General features: G+C 39.7%; 1 long non-coding RNA gene across 1 annotated transcript in view; it reads left to right on the top strand.

The window, feature by feature from the left end:
• Nucleotides 1–12,336, top strand: part of LOC141415014 (uncharacterized) — a 30,703-nt gene extending 18,367 nt beyond the window's left edge. The window contains exons 2-3 of the long non-coding RNA XR_012440033.1: nt 3,525–3,648; nt 12,044–12,336. This is a non-coding gene — a long non-coding RNA (uncharacterized lncRNA). The remainder of the gene's footprint in view (nt 1–3,524; nt 3,649–12,043) is intronic.
• Nucleotides 12,337–13,181: the final 845 nt, after the last annotated feature.

Below are 13,181 nucleotides of genomic sequence, written 5' to 3'. Positions count from 1 at the left end.
AGGAGCCACAGTAGCTGCTGCTGGTACAGGGGGAACCGAACTTGTGGGAGCAGGAGTTCTGGGGCCTGATTGCTGGCATGGGCTTCTGGGAGTGCAGTTCAGTGGCACTGAACTGAGTTGTTCTTCCCATTCTTCCCTTGATTAGTTGCTTCTCTTTTTGTGGATTCAGAGAGGGCTTTGCTTCTTGCTGTTTATAGGACCCCATGGGTGCCTTTTGGGATCATTTGATCTTCCTTTTTCAGGGTAGTTAGTCACTGCTGGGCTATAGGGATGTCAGCAATCTACCATTTTGTCCCTTCTCCCAAATAGCTTACATTTAATGAGATTATCAATATGGGTAAGTTTAAGTTTACCATCTTAATAATTTGTTTTCTGTTTGTTCTACCTATTTTTGGTCTCTTCTACCTTATTTTGAATTTAGTTATATAAAAGTTATTCTATTTTATCTCCTTTTTTCACTGATAGCTATACATCCATTTATTTGAGTGGTTTCTTTACAGTTCATAGGACACATCTTTAAGTATCACAATCTACATTCAAGTGATGTTGAATTACTTTAGGTTTGGTAGAAATCCTTAAAATAGTTAAGTCCAGACTACCTGGACTTTCAACTCAACTTGTTTACCTTAAGGTATCTGCTAGGCTCTGCCCAGTTTCCCTCTCTTTGGGTCATAATCAGAGACTCAAGACAGTAAGCTAGAGCAATAAGGCTCTTCTCACTTGCTTCTCCTCTGTCAGAGAGCAATATCCTTCCTTGATTGATGTACTGTGGCTTGCAAATGATTGTTCCATGCTTACTTCTTGCTTTATTTGCTTTGTTTTGTTTTAGGTAGGAGGATAAAGTTTCTCCTTACTTTATATTGGGAAGAAGCAGAGTCTTACACTGTTGTGTTGATATGAACTTTGCAGGCTTCATGTCAGAGTTAAGTGTTAATACTGTCAAGAAAGTCTCTGTTGTGGTCCAGAGAAAATTAAAGCAACAAATTTGTACAGTGTGTGTTATGCTTTTCCTTTCAGAAATATCCACCCTAGGCACTGGAACTTTATGGTATGGTGTGTACATGGATGGTAGAGCCCACACAGCAAATTTGTAATTTGTACAAAGGGATTTTGTTAAATGTGTACTTACTTTTCATTCCATTCGTATCTCTTTGTGAATGAGACTAAATCTAGGATCTTAAAACCCCATATTTTACATTTACTAAATAAACAACTACAAAGAAGATTGAATTTTTAAAGAATCATATAGTCTTAGATGCTAAAGGATGCTCAGAATAATACCCTGCTTTTAAGAAAGTAAGATAATCTTATCTTAATTTTACATATTTTGTCAACTTTGAGTGTTAAGGGACTTATATAGGACACATAAAAGTCTTAATTCTATCTCCAAGTATGTAAGACAGCTTCTTTAGCAATGATTGTTTTCAGCATTTCTTCTCATGTTCCCTGTACTGTTCCAAAGATAGTCCCCCCACCCCAGATTTTCTTGTCTTCTGACTAGTTGGTGGCATGCCTTTTTAAGGCTCCTTAAGGCTTTCCATGTATTCTGCCTTTCTGGGTGAGGAGAAAACATTTCCTTCTGATGTTTCTCTGGGCAAGCTTTAAAGCTACACAATTAACAATTTCCCTGTTCATTTTCCATTCCCTTGTGGTCCTGGCCTGACGGTGGATGGATAGCTGTATCATAACACTCCCTCTACATCATTTGTCATGTCCTGCCACAATGACAACAGTGTCTCTGTTTCTAGAAGGCCAGGAGCTAGAATGTCAGGCAGGGAAACTAAATAACTCTTACCCTTAGGACATAGTTCCTTCTTCAGAGAGCTGCAGGCCACTGAGAGCTAGTGTGAGGCCACTGAGCAATTGAAGCATGGAACATTTTTACCAGCCCAGAATGTGACTGTGAAGGTTTTATTATGACCATGCCTGGTCTTAGGAAATTGATTTGGAAAAATGACCTGAAAGCTTACCAGATAGTAAGGTCTGTCTTCCTCCGCAAAGCAGAGAGCTACAGTGCTTTCACATCTTTTAATGTTCTGTCTATTATAGGGAGTTCTGTATAATCAAGATAGACTTTAATTAATTGGACAAAAGGATTGATATGGAAGATAATACTAACATTGATATTAATAACAAACATTTTTACAGGGTTTGCCATGGGTCAGTCCCAACTCTTATGCAGGTTGAACATTATTAATCCAAAAAGCCAAAATCCAAAATACTCCAAAAATCTTTTTGAGTGACTGATATGATGCTTCACATGCCACTCCTGACCAAGTGTGATGGGTTGCAGTCAAAAAGCAGGCACAGTGAAAATATTGTCTAAAGTTACCTTTAGGTGCTGTGGATAAGGTAGGCATTAAACAAAAGAATTTATGTTTAGACTTGGATTTCATGCACAAGATATCTCATTATGAAAAAAGTTCTTGTCCTAAGCATTTTGTGTGCTTAATCTTTATTATATTATTGTAGACTTACAACAGTCTTTGAGGTAAGTACTATTACTATCTGCATTACAAATGATAGAGGACAAATAGGTTTTTAATTAGCAAGTGGTGAATGTGGGGTTAGAATGCTGTCATTCTGACCCTGGAGTCTTTGTTCTTAATGTCTTAATGCCGTACTACCTGTGTGCAAGAATATAAAGGTCCTCTCGTCAAATCAAATCACAACATGCAGAGAAGTGAGGATTCAGGCAAGGAGAGGACGCATTTCAGTATCAGAGTATGGAGAAGAAATACTTTTTTCCAGAGAAGGCCAAGTGTTTAGGAAATGGTACAGAATTGGTCATATTGGAATTTCTGTGGGGTTCTCTTCTTTTTCCAGCCTCCCTTGATTTAGGCTCACAATATTAATCACATTGTGGCCAAAAATAATATGGGCCAAGTTGGATAAGTAATCGTGTATTTCCCATATTTCTCTCCTCCCATTACTAGCTTGTTGACAACCTTTAAGGATTACCTCAAAGTCACAATGAGGTGGAATCAGAAGAGTAACCTGGAGCCCTGAATCACTGCTTGGAGCAGAGATGCTCACTAACCCAGAAGAAGTTGGAAATTGTTATGAACTAAATTGTTCCTCCAAATTCCTGTGTTGGAGCCCAACACCACTGTATTTGGAGCTAGGGCCTATAGAGAAATAATTAAGATTAGATAAGGTCATAAAGGTGGGGGGGCCTTGATCGATAGGATTAATGTCCTTATAAAAAGAGGCACCAGAGTGCTCTCTCTCCTTCTCCTCATGTGCATGAACTGAGGAAAGGACATAGCAAGAAGGTTGAGAAGGTAGCCAGGAAGACAGCCTCATCAGAATACAATGTTTTTGGGCCTAGATTTGGAAATCCAGCCTTCAGAAGTATGAAAAAATAATCTCTGTTGTTAAGCCATCTGGTCTATGGTATTTTGTTATAGTAGTCCAAGCTGATGAAGAGTAAAGAAGAAACAAACTTCTACTGCTTTACTCCACTGGTATTTCAATTTATTTATTATCACATAAAGAATGAACCTTCTCTGCTTAATTTCCAGGGATGACTGCCCAGGGGTTTGGTGGCCCTTTCTGTTCAAAGACCGTCTTTGGAAAGAGAGGACTACTGGGGTCTCAGAAAGAAACATGTCACCTAAGCAGCTGAGAGGAATCATTATCTTTCAGGTATTGTCTAGTCTTTATCCAGCTTTTAGTAGACTTTCCAGCTTTTAGGAAACAAAAGTACAAGGTGGTGGTGGTAGGTAGGTATCTTAGTCTCTATTTTTATTGTTGTGCTGGGTGGAGGTACATTATGGCATTTATAAAAGATCTTATAATATATCAGATATATCATTCTTGAATTCACCCCCTTTAATTCATCCTTTATCCCTCCTCTATTCCTGGAATAGTTTCAACAGGTCATTTTTTCATTTACATACATGTGTACTAAAATATTTAAAATGACAGGGCAGTATTGTGTGATCTTTGGGTGCTTATGAATCTTTATCAGTCTGTGACTTGTGTTATATGTTGGGAGGTGAAGTAAGACATTTTTTGGTTTCTTTGAATTTCGGTGGATGCCTGGCGTATAAGAAAAATATATGTCAAGTGCCCTCACATTTTAAAGTAATGTGCAACCCATCTACAAAGTACTTTAAGGAGGTAACCTCAAACTATTTTGTCAGCATTGGCTCTTCACCCACCTCTGGGGAATAAAGAAAAAGAGGTAGAAAAAGGAGGCCACAATTAAGGATATCTTTGGGGAAAGATGTATGTTGTATCAAATTACCTTCAGACCATGTATCTATGGTATATATGAAGCATTAATGAATTTTGTGTTTAGATTTGTATTACTTGTAAAAGGTACCTCGTTATGTACATGTAAATATTCTAAAACCTGAATTGTTCCCTCCTCACTGAGGCTTTCCCCCGTTAACAAGGGGACCTCTCAGCAGCTTTATGTGTGGACAAGAGTCTAAACTCTCTCCGTCAGCTTGGGTGGAGGCAGCAGAGAAGAAAGAATCTGAACTGCTGTAGGAATGGCCTCTCCCTCCAGAATGTGACCCAGACCAGGATATGCATTTATTGTAAGCAAAGGAAGTTCTGAAGCAGAAGGGATCTGCACAGGGTCCAGCAGCCTAAGAAGCCTCACTGGGGAGGTGAGGGGCGGGGAGATGCAAGAGTGGACTGCAAAATGTGAGTGGCTGAAAGGAAGCATTGCTCTTGCAAGGGTCTGTAGGATTGAGGTGCCTTCAAAATATCTCATGAAGGAAAGGATTAGCTTTGCACATTCCCCATATTCAAAGAATATCAGTGCTGAATTAGAACTGTATCATCCCAGGAGTTCTTTGACAAAACCTTTCCCTCTGCACTCACTTATGGTGACACAAATCAGAGAAGATAGCAAAAGGAAATACCAACTTTCAAGACTGATCAGCAGTGGGGATGACAAATACAATTGTACATTGAAGGAAATTTTAGAATTTTGATATTACCTGAGATTGGACTTTTTACTGCCTCCCTCAATGAAGTTATTTGCTTTTAGTCTGAGAGTTAGCAAAAAGGATACTTGTTGGATATTCACTCAAGATGAGAGAGGAATTATTTGATAGAATGGGTTGAAGGGGGGCTTCTGTGGTTAAGAATTCAGTTCTTTTTGCTTGTACCCTTGTTCAATTAATAAGCTACATGCATACAGTAACTCACTTTAAAAAGTTTATCCGTAGGTATTAATAGCTACCTATCACCTGGTTGTACATACATCATGTGAACATCTTTGAGATCAAATGTCATTTATATGCTTTCTCTTGTTGGGACTTAAATATGGCAACTGCTATCTGAGCCTACCTTCAAAAAATCACTGTGCTTTATCCTGATACCCTCATGTATGGTGGATCCTGGCTACCAGCAGATATAGGACACACTTGGGGAGGGTTTCTGGTGCTGTGGAAGCTCACCTTGTGTGACCTCTCTGTATTCCTAGACCCAGTCAGTCAGAACTCTTTAGGGCAGAGGAATGCTTTCATACTTACAGGGCACTCCCTAATTCTTATTGTCATTGTCCCCCACTCATGATCCTGCTCTGTGTAGCAAAACCAGCGTCCCCATGATTCCCCTGATATTTCCTGCACTTACTGATGTGCAAGGCAGTTCTCAAGCTGATTTCTGGGTCTTAAACAACTTTCTCCTATGTCCTTGGTCCAAGTTCTGACTTGCTCCCAAGTCATATCAAATTCCTCTCCGTTCCCTCCAACCCAGAAGCCTTTCCCAATATCTCACATGAGACTTAGTTCTGTTCTTAGTTCTACTATGCATTGTTTATGTCTCTGTGTGGTCTCCTTGATCATGGATCTTGTCATTTGTGATGGCTTCTGTCTCTCTTATTAGCCTATGAGGTGTCAGATACAGAGATATGGCTTTGCTTATTTCTACATCATCCTTGTGGGTGCTCAGGGAACATATACTAAATAGAATTCAATGACAGATTGCCATTTGTAGGTGAAATGTAAATGATATATGATTTAGTATGCCAAAAACATATTAAATACAAAAGGTAGGACTTGAGCCATACATTAAACTTTATTGGAGTTTTCATGATGTGTGGCTCCATAGAAAATCCAGCTATGCAATATTTTAAATTCATTGCTGGGTCCTACGGGAATCCAGAGGGACAGATATGTGGATCCCAATGGGAAAAGAATGAGGAAATTGATGACTAGTTAATATCCTCCATAATTGCCTTTTTGCTAAACAAAGAAAGAGGTAAGTAATTGAGGAAACAGAGGCTAGGTTGAGGAGGGTAGGTCCAGGTGTTCACAATTCTTGGTCAGCAAAGAATCCCTGGTATCAGTAAGGAGAAAATCAAGTATTCAAGCAAGACCTGAAGCTGGTCATGAGTGGTCCCCAGCAGGTCAGGAGGGGAACTGAGGAGTTTAGCTCAAGCTCACAAATATGGCAGCTTAGAAATGTGTAAAGGAGTGGTTTCAAGCAAAGTGATATTTAGGATGACCTGTATGTCAAGGATGGTGCTTTCTTCTCTCATTAGGGGTCAGCGTGGGATAGACACTACTTGGCTCTTGCATCCAGTACTGGAAGGGTAATAGGTGTAAACACTGCAGTATCTGCAGTTGTTTTTCACCTAGTTGTCCTTGGCACCCTGCTTGGGGTGCAGGGGGCTCTGAAGACAGGGAGGCTGAAGCCAGGGTATGTGGCTTCAGCTTTAATAGGGTCAGGCTCTGCTATTTTGCTCGCTTGCTGCTCCTGATCATTTTTCTCTTCTGCCTTTTATTTTTCCCCCAGACCTTTTGGTACCCAATGATTTTTGATTAATTTATTTACCATCGTTGGGTGATTGATGCTGTTTGGTGCTGGTACTTTGTAACTTTCCAATTCTTCTAGTTGTCAATGTGACAGCTCCTTGATGATGGATTAGATCCTGTCCCTTGCTCTTTTCATTCTCCCTGTGTGCCAAGGCTCTTGGTTTTCAGAAAACATAAGTATTTCTAAATGAAGATTTAATGATTAAGAGTACCCAATGAAATCCAGAAAGATCTATGATACTTTCATACTCTTTTACACTGAAATGTTATGCATTGTGTTTTTTCTTTGCTTGTTCTATTTTAGATTGTGGAAATCCTCTTTCATTTTTGGAGCCCCTAAGCTATTTTCCTGCTTTTCTGCTGCCTCCTTCTGTGTGTGGTTTACTGTTCTTACCTTCTCATCTTTTGTCCATCTCATTAGTTTAGGTAAACTTACTTTTCTCTATGTAATGCACAAGTTTGGGAGGGTGATGGGAAAGAGTACTTATATTTAAGTCCTAATTATTTGTCACACAAAATGAGAGACACTTTTCTTATTAAATTCATAAATATTTATTGAGTATTTTATTATGTACCAGAAAAGCTCCAAGAACTTCCATAAAAGTAGTTACTTTTATTTCTATTTCATAGATGAGGAAGCTGAGGCTCTGAGAGGGTAGCCAATATGTTTTAAGTCATACAGATAGTAAATGAGAGAGCAAGGATTTGAGCCCAGTCTTTTTAACTTTATGAATTTGTATTATTTTTCCATGACACTATTCCTGAAGATAACCAAGGACAGATGAAGGAACTCCTAGAGCCTCAAAATTTGGAAGAAACTTGTATTGGTTCATTTTGCATTAATGTATCAATATACCTGTGGCAAGTTAAGTTGTAAGTAGAAAAAAGTTTTCTTTTGGTTCATGGTTCTGGTCAGTGTTTGAGGGTCTGAATCTTCTTGTTGGCAAAGTCTCTTGTTGGCAAAGTCCCAAGGAGGTACACAGTATCACATGGCAAGAGACAGGGGCATTCATGATGTGTGTCACTTTTAGCCTCTCTCCCTCTTATAAAGTCACCCATACTCAATCATGAGAGCTCCAGTGACCCCACCCTGCAAGGCTCTACTGCTGAATACCATCATTGGGATCAGTTTCCAGCCTCCTCCTACTTTACAGTAGGGGTTAAACTTCAAGACATAAGTCCCTTGGGACATGCTCAAATCATGTCTGAACCACAGCAAAACCATAAACTTTCTCTACACAGGTAGTTCTTGAACTTAGGCTAATAGATGTCTGATTGATCAACTACATAAAAACCACTTGAGTGTTTATTAAATACAGATTCCTGAGTTTTTGCACAATTTTAAAAGAAGCCTAGGTTAACCCAGAACTCTGTATTTTTAAAACTCGCTATATTATTCTGATTGTTAGCCTGGTTAATGAACTGGCATAGGACTTTTCTTGAAAATCTTCTTTGGGAGATGGCATCCAGCCTCTGGAGTAGGGAACACTACCATACCTGCCATTAGTGGTTTGCCCTATATAAGTCTGGAAAATTTTTCCTCCCATTTATGTGCCATCCATTCCTTGTGATGCTTGTGAGGTTAGTGATAGGCATTGCCTACCAAGGTTCACTGTATTCTGGAGACTGCCAAATGCTTTAGATCTGGTGTGCCACTCAGATACCACCACAGCTCCTGGAGATTGGTATCACTATTATTCCTTCTTTCCAGATAATATCATTTCATTCTGGAGACAGAAGTAATGTGTTTATTCTATACTATCTCTTCAGAAATTTGCAGAAAATTTCCTTCTCAATCCCTCTAAGTTTTCATAATTTAATATGATAAAAAAATACCAGGTATTGGCTTTTCCAAGGCCAGGTGCTAACTTTCCAAAAATAATGAATCTTTTCTTAAGGACTGCAATCTAGTGGGAATACTCAGTGACCTTGAACTCTCACTTTCTTTTGCAGAGCCTCCCACCCCCCCTTTTTTGGGTGGGATTGGAGTTTGAACTCAGGGCTTTGCGCTTGAAAAGCAGGTCATCTACCTCAACAACTACAGTCCTCTCTCACTTCTTTTCTATGTGAGCCTTGTCTCTTTAAGTGGACTACGAGTACTTGGGGGCAGAGCCTGCACATTGACCCCTTTTCTTCCCCACAGTGGGATGGATTGAATATATAATGGAAACTCAGTAAAGTTAATTCGTCATGTATTTTATCTGGGAACAAGTAGACAAGCACTCTTTTTGCTCTCAATGTTTCTGAGGTGAGTCAAGTAATTGGATAGAGAGGAGGATTTTGGCTTCTCCCTGGATTCCTAAAGCCTATGCTTTTGAGATACCTCATGAATTTTTTTGGAGTTCCTGCATCTGTGATGTGCAGAATGTCTCTCTAGGATGAAATAGCTGTCCACAGTGTCCTAAGCTAGAGGTAATATAATAGTTGATAAAAATGGAAGATTGATAAGCAAAAATATGAGGATATCCTATCTACATTGCTGAATTTTTCCATGATGTTGAATCTGTCCTTATTCTATGCCTTGACTTCCCATCTGCCAAATGGGAATTCTAATTCCTTATTGATTCTCAAGTCTATGTAGAAAGAAGGTGTTAGCTATTAACAATGTGCTATAATTCCTTGGTGACACCAGCTGCATAAATATAGCTCTTTCTTGTTTTAAACAAGTGATACTAAGCAAAACCAAGGAATATTAAATTATGAATTTATAGAAGAGATAAATTATGGAGGTAGTTATTATTTAAATTGCAGAAATATTTCTCATTTTCAGTCCAGGGTTCCTTTACAAAGCAATCTGTCTTGTGCTTTTAAGAAAGTAATTCAATTTGCAAAAATTTGATTTACATGCAACTTTTTAGAAACATTTCTCATGTAAAGTGAGACGTCATCTGACTAAATTAGAGAATTTACCAATATGTTTGGCTTAGAAAGAATATCATTTCCTCCAAGAATGTGACTATGTCACTTCTCCTCTTCTGAACTGAGATATCCACATCCACTTTTTAATCATTTGGTCTGAGAATTAGTAATTGTGGTGGAAATATTTGGATTTGTGCTCTGCATTTGTCAATAAATCAATCATTACTTCAAGGAAGTCAAGTTCATGAGGACTCAGTGTTCTCATTTGGAAAATAAGACTGTTGAAGGTGATGGTCTTTTCCAACTTTAGAATTCATTGCTAAAAGAATTCATGTGAGCTCACAAAGGATAAGAGATGGAATACTGTCAATGTGTAATTAATCAAGATGTCAGTGGATGAACAAAATCATGATTTACATTTATTTTCAAACAATTCTGAAAATTTCAAAGCAATTTTCCAAGTTTACAATAAAAAAAAAAAATGAGATCAGTTCAGAAAACTCTTTTCTTGTTTTTCAATGACTTGGCCTCTCTTGACCATTTCTTGCATCTTAAGTCTGGCGAGGAAAAGATTGATTCTATGGATGTATTTTCATAAAGGAAAGAGCCATGCAGACTGTAATGCTGAGTTAATCCTAGGAGATTGAAGTATGCCTTTTACATTTTGACTTATGTAATTCACATGACAGCTACAAGTAGTAAAGAGACTCCAGGACATAATAGAAGTTTGCTCCCTGATTCCCTGTCCTCTTCCCCTTCCCTACACAGGCTAACACTACCTTTGCTTTGGAAACCTGGGTCCCACCACTGGTGAGCTCCAGTCCCTTGTCAGTTTCAGACAAGTTTCAGAATGTTTGCTCCTATCAGGAACTAGAGAAAAGGTTAGTTTGAGAAGAATTAATTTAGAAGATAATACACATACACAGGAAAGCAATGCAAGTCAACTCCCTGTATAGCTATCCTTATCTCAACTAGCAAAAACCCTTGTTCCTTCCTATTATTGCTTATACTCTCTCTTCAACAAAATTAGAGATAAGGGCAAAATAGTTTCTGCCTGGTAGTGAGGGGGTAGGGGGGTAGGGGGTGGAGGGGTAAGGGAGGGTGTGGGGGGAAGGGGGGAAAAATGACCCAAACATTGTATGCACATATGAATAAAAGGGGAAAAAAAAAAGAATGTCTTCTCCTACTGCCCAATCCATGAATCATCAGAGGTGCCAAGGCTCCTAGTAGAGGTGTTGTTTCTTCCTAAAAGTGGAGGGAGAGTTGCTAAGAAACACCATTAGCATGCTGACAGCACAACAGTTTCCCTGAGTTTTGGCCTCAGCAGTTTGACTCTAATCAGAAAATCATTTTTAGAAAGATTTGTCAGTGTAAGAAAACAAGCTCCTGAACTAAATTAGGATCTGGATTATTTCTCCCTCCTCTCCCAATCTACAGGGCATGGTTGATTGGAAACCATCACGGGTTCGTGTGTGGTGAATTTGTTTTTGCTGCCCGTTTTGATTTGTAGTTCCTGAAGCTGTCTGTATTCCTGAGGACTGTGGTGTTGGAACTGCACCCTCTGAGGTTGGGTGCCTGTCTCCCCTTCCCTTAAATAAGTTGGCCTTCTTGGCAAGAGAGCCTGAGCTTTGGGACTCTTTAATTTGACAACCCCCCCCAGTAGTAATGAATTAATTCAGTGCCCGTCTTCAGGAAATTAAGGTAATCCATTATATGTTGTCTCCCTATCTTTGCAGCAGGGATAATAGTATTTAAGCCACCTTTGCAGTATACTGAGTGGCCTGTCAGGTTCTCTACTTTGGAAAGACAACTTGAAAACATTTTAATAAATGCTCCTTAACTGGATGCTTTAAAAATACATGGGGTCAAATGGCAAACTGCTCAGCAATAACTAGTTTGGCAAATAAGACTTGCCATTTATCACTCTCTCTGCTACTTCTGCTTTTCCCTTTTCCCTTAATGTCACTCCATTTCTCCAGGGACATAGCATCCCCGTTTGTGGCTATAGTCTTTGGGGGAGCTTAGGATCTGGTGGTGACAGACCAGTCCTCACCACCTTGCAAATCTCACCATCTCTTAAGCTAGGAGCACTAGAGTTTCATATCCTGTAGTGTCATTAACAGACAGCACTGAAGGACAGAGAAGTTGGTATTCAGCCCAGTGGTGTTGCACAAATGACTGTGTGGGACTGGGTTCAGGTCATCCATTACATGCCTGTGCTTTCATTTCCAATGCAATTAGGGACCTAATCACACTCAGGAAAGTCCACCTGTGCGTGTCAGTCTGATTTACTCATTATCACTCATCATCTTGTAAATGACAGACCTGAGGCCTGCATTTTATTCCTGGGGACCAGGGTAGAATAGACTGTCTAATTTTTATATTCTTGTCTTCTCTTCTAGTAAGATAAAGAGGCTGCAGACATTCCACGATGTGGGGAAGATGCTTACCAGAATGGACCCTAAATCCATCCTAGGGATCCGAAGACAAAGTCAAGGGCACACAGAGGCTTTGGAAGTTCTGCTTATCCACATGCAGAGAACTCAATATTTAACCAGTACAGTTGCATTCCTTTGGGCTTGGGGGTCTCTTTGGAAAATTTCAGAAACATCATCATGTCAGCTCTGAGATGAATATTCTCCCAGTGCTGATTTCATTATAGGGTCCTATGTTAATAAATGTCCTCTCTCAATTATCTTAAGGAGACTTCTTGAACAAGGGGAGCCCATAATCTCAATGAAAATCTAGGAATATCTGTGTGCTCTCCTTTCCCTATCTCACAGGAGCCATGATTTACATGAGCTAGGGAAAGATGAGTTTCACTGAATTTTCCATGAAAAGCACTTGATGCAAGAGTTGCTCTTGATCTGCCTCAAAGCAGTCACACATGCAGGACCAATCAGCGGTCAAATCTGACTCTCCCAGGACACACGATACTTGACATTTTATGCTCTAAACTCTTGGGAAACATATGTACCTTGGAGAATTCGTGAGAAACTGAGCTCTCTGACCAAGCTGGCAGGCTATTATTGAATGGGAGCTTCTCTCTTTTCTGCAGATTAGGCAGGCACCTGTACCTTAGAGACTGTCCAGCTCAATGGATTCTACGTGTGTGTATGCAACAGAAACCTTCCCCATTCAAATAATACTTGATGTGGAAACAAAAAATATTAAGCAGATACCAGTTGGGTCACCTCACTGAAGAGGGGTAAGGGCTGAGTAATGTGAATCCTGCCACTTGGTTCCCTCCTCGACTGCCCATGCCCGTGTGCTCCCCTCCCCTTGGCAGCTCCCCAGGCTGTTCTATGCAATCCTAGGACGAAAACAACTGATAGCATTTAACCCTTGCATGTTATAGTCGAAGTTACTGAGGCTCAAAAAGATGGTTTAGCTTCCCATTGTACCATGCACGTAGGAAATGGACAATAAATCCACAGGAAATGGCCAATGTGTCTTTTTAACTGTGAGGTAGAAGAATTATACTAAAAGAGATGGAACTGTGCCATCGATGTTTTTTGCTTCATGGAAAAGGGGAAGGGC

The sequence above is a fragment of the Castor canadensis genome, chromosome 12 (genome assembly GCF_047511655.1).
Source record: "Castor canadensis chromosome 12, mCasCan1.hap1v2, whole genome shotgun sequence".
Taxonomy (NCBI): domain Eukaryota; kingdom Metazoa; phylum Chordata; class Mammalia; order Rodentia; family Castoridae; genus Castor; species Castor canadensis.
The sequence above is the reverse complement of the archived record's forward strand: the minus strand, read 5'-3'. Positions and strand labels throughout refer to the sequence as shown.